Genomic DNA, 4,778 nt, shown 5'->3' on the forward strand with positions numbered 1-4,778 from the left:
AAAATAAAATTTGTCCTTGGCATCAAATTTAAGAGGATCTTATCTAACGAAAATAGTTCAAAACTCTTATCTTACAGTATTTTTTAAAATTCTGTAATTGTGTGAAGAGACTCTATCTCTTAAAAGTTATTCAATACAGTTTCTTGAACCCATTCCAATGGGCTATCAAATTTAGCTTATTCTTAATAAGGTCTGATTATGATATTTCAATAATCTGTTTTCTCGTATTTTACACCTTATTTCTTCATATTATTTTAAACAATTTATCAATTTAAAACTCCGACGCATATAAAAAAATATTGTAAATATATAATATAATAATTATATTAAGGAAAACAATACCAAGGGGGGCACCAAAATTATTAAATTGTTTAGTTTATCCACTGCAGAATTCTACGTAGATAAAAGTCCTCTAATGTAATTTTGACACGATACAATGTACTTTAGTGAAACGGAATTATTAAAAAATTGAATTAATTACCAATGATTCTTTTATTTTCCATACCTATAAATAACAAAAATATCCATTTGGTGTACACTAGAAAAATTAAGTGGTGTAGACATCATACCAATATCTCTTATTATAAAAATTCATATTTTAGAGTTTTTCAAGTTGAGAATAACGAATAATTAGTGTCCAGTTTAATTTAACATTACGACACAGAGTTTAGTGAAAGCGATCGGATGGTCTCGGCTGATTTATACCCTGGTCTCTATTTTTGTCCTTTAGTTGTTTGTAAAACTCATTTATATTTTGTATTTCTCTTTTTTTTTTTTTTTCTGACCTAGAAAAAAATTAAAAAACAATAAATTAAATATATACAAAGAAGAGATAAATTTACATACGCAGGCAAATAATATATCTTGGTTTGCCAGTGTGACATTATAAGATAAGCTCCCAGGTCCGCTGAAGGCGGTGTCATCGATGATGGCATGAGTTTGTATTTCTGTATTGTATTTCTCCAGATTTTTTAACTGATATTACAGTCCACTTCATTGCACGATTTATCGGGTGTAGCCAAAATAGGGCCATTTTTGTTAAAATAAAAAAAAAGTTCAAAATCAGTTTTATAAAGTGGTACTTTTAGTTCGTAATTTATAACAAAAATTTGGTGTAATATCTCAGGCATATACATGTCATAAATATATAATTTCAATTTTTTACTTTTCCTTTTAGAAAAAAGTTTTGTTTGGCTGTTTACAAGCATACACTATTTTGGGAGAGTCAGCCCAAAACATTTTTTTTTTTGTCGAAAACTCAGATTCGAAATTTTGCACAGTCTTAATACTTCCATTTACTTTATACTCCGTATATCATTAAGTGCGAATAAAAAACTATATAAGATTTTCAACGTGTTCAAAAAAACTTTCTCTATCCCTGTACGCTGATAAGGGTTGATCTATCCTACTAATAATTCTATACTAAGTGCTTGGCGATGTGATATCACCGTCACACCACTAAAACCTTACAGACCCTCAACGCCACCTCATAACCATGCAAGATATAATTTTTTTTTTTATTATACATATATTTCTCTGATATTAATCTCAAAACTCCTTGTGTAATGAATTTTTATATCTATAGTTTTCAGTGATTTGTTCTTGGAAAAAAAAATTAACTTAATAATTAAATTCTTTTCCCGATTTCTGTGTACCATAGCTACTAGATGGTCACCGTAGTACAGTTACCTCAATTAATGTTTTTATTTCAATTATTACATCGATTAACCATTGCGCAAAAGGAACTGTTCTAGGTATCTGAATAATTAAGTATTGATTATTAATTTTATCATTAAATATGTATGATGTAATCAGTGGACGTATTCTGTAGAGAAAGTGCAGTGTGTGATAGTAATTACATATTATAATTATTTTGTTTGTTATTAGCCACGCTATTGTTAATAATTGATGTATAAATTTAGCTCCTTACTGCAGCAACAGTTCCTAATTACCTATTCAGAGGGTTAAGGGTCTTAGAGATTCCATTGTGGACTTGTATTGTAATTTCTAGTACCAGCAGCGAGAATAGAACCATCATCAATCTAGACTATCAGTATTGTCCCTTCACCATTCAGCTCCCTTCGTTAGTCCACTCCTCACGCATTTCAACTCCAAGCAAAAATGCGTGGGATACGCTCTTTCCTAATCAGTGTTGCTGATTTTAAAAAATCTAGTTTTAGAAAATAATTTTCATCTTCCAAAATATATTTTAAATTTCATACTGTGCAATCGACTTCTCACAGCTATTTACATATTCAGTAAACCTTTAATTTTACAGCCTAAAAATGGAAAATCTTATAAAATAGTTTACCACTATAATACACTAAGGAAATGTTCAGGGGTCGAGAATAACAAACTAATAATAAATGCCTATGTTTCGGCCCACATACTTTTTCGGTCTTTTTAGGCCTTTTTCGGATATATATATATATATATACTATGTGAAATAATTGATTAAATCAAATAGTAATATCTATACATAGGTCAAGGGAATAAGATTTGCCATTGACTCTTTATCTAGCCCCTTGAATTCAAAAAGCTTTAAATATGCCTCAGAGAAAAAAATAGGAATCCATCATCGTTTTTTAGGTGACCTCTCCTGTAAAGATTAATAGCGTTCAATGATTAATGACTTCAACATTTTCTTCAAATTAATTATAGCAGAACGATGTTATTTTTTGATATTTTTTTTTTCGGATCAAGCATTAATATTCAACCATATCTTTTTTTCATAATTTCGTATAAACGAATTAGCATCTAATTCCACCCACGCAATAAAAAAATATAAAATGCATATTGCATATCTGTTTTGTCTTTATGCACCAGTTGAGTCAAGAGAATTTCAAAATTGATTTACAAATTATCTGACATTTTTGGGAGGAACTTTTTTTTATTTAATGTAGTATGTTTTATTATTATTATTATTTGTCAAATTTTTATAAACTATTTCCATTGCCGTCTCTATAAAACGACATTTTTGTTTATCCTTAATCAGACTGGGAGCAAGAGCATTTTTTCTAAACAGGTGAAGTTGATTATGGAACCCCTACTCCGAAAAATAACTCCTTTTTATATTAATTCAAATATGTATTACTTGTATTAATATTTGAAATATAAGTTTTAATTCTACATGTATGACGGAAACATATACTAAATTGAGATCGTATGTTCATTCCACGAAATAAATTTTTACTTTTTCGGTTCGAATTGTAAAAAAAAAATTTTAAAAATGTAATGCCATACAGTAATTCCGTATTATAAACTTTTATTCTTAATTCATCACTACACTTTTTTTCAAGATTTTCTTTTCTTTTTTTTTTACCTTCACTCTCACCATAAGTTAGTTATATTGCTCTCATCATTAGTTAGTTATATTGTTCTCACCAGCCTTTATTATATGATAAGGAATTATGGACATGTGGTATCTAAAAATTTGTTTGAAAATTCCCTCAGACAAAAAATTTATATTCAAAACACTTGGAATGTTATGTTGTTGTAAGACAGTAATAATGTAATTTGATGACTTATATTTACTTAAAAACCAAATGGGGTTTCATCTTTGCTATTTGAAATCAGAGTACTTTTTTTCCCCTAAAAAAAATTCCTGGCCATTTCTGAGGCCTTCTTAGAGGAGAAGGGTGCAATCTTACAGGTTAAAACAAATAAAGGCAATCCTGTTATAACCAAAGCAGGAAGCTCGATTGTTTGATCCACTAGGTTGTCTCAATATTAAAGTAAACCAGGCAGGGTGCAATTTCGAGGTTTATAAGGAGACGCATTTTCATTCACATCCCACGCTTTTTTCATTTTTTACATCCGACACCTTTTCATTTTCAAAAACATGTCATCTGTTCAGACTCATAGTCAGTCCTACATAGCTTAAGAAATATTTTTCAAGTAACCCACTGAACCAAAACATGTATTTTACAGTCTGCTAATAGAAACGGGGTATCAGTGTTTTTCGACTGGATCTCTGGAAACTGCAGAATAGCGGGTAACGAAATGAACGATGAATGAAGGCAGCAAAGGTGAAGATTTCTAAAGGAATGTCATCCAGGAATTAAGCAGAGGATTAAATTGGAATCGAGACTAGCTTGGGAAAATGTTTCTGATAAGGGAAATCAGTGACGTCACCCCTCGGATATCATTAACCAGAAATATGCGAAAAGGGGAAGTGACTTTGACGCGCCTTCGAATAGGTCATCGCTCCTGACCCACGGTTATCTTATGGCCCACAATCGTTTACCTCCATGCCAAACTTGTGGAACAGGACTTACTGTTAAACACATTCAACTGAATGCCGAGCATATAACTCCCTCAAATCATTATTTGATTCACCAGTGGATCTCAATTCTATCTTGCAGGATAACAAACCGTGGATAAACTTTTTCAATTTCTCCATCATTTCAAGATCTACCATAAAATTTAATCAAATTTTACCACAGGTCGCAATAATTTCGTATATCGCCTGTGTCACCCGATTTTATGAAGAGCTGAAGTGGCTCTACCCCTCTTTCCGTCGTAAATATTTCCTTGATTCCTTACTCTATCAAGTTATCCAATCCAGCCGTCCATCGTACATCTCAGATATCCTTCAATTTAAGTTCTCAGTGCATTACCGCAATACTCGCTCACGGCCCTCTGACTTAAATGTAACTGCCCATCGAAAAGCGGTCTTTGGTAGATCTTTCCTCATCCGTTCCTCTTCCCTATGGAATTCTATTCCCTTCTTTATTCGTAGTTCTAACACCCTTCCAATCTTCAAATCCCGTATCTTC

This window comes from Halyomorpha halys, unplaced genomic scaffold (assembly GCF_000696795.3).
Source record: "Halyomorpha halys isolate HHAL.00 unplaced genomic scaffold, Hhal_1.1 Scaffold939.1, whole genome shotgun sequence".
Classification (NCBI taxonomy): domain Eukaryota; kingdom Metazoa; phylum Arthropoda; class Insecta; order Hemiptera; family Pentatomidae; genus Halyomorpha; species Halyomorpha halys.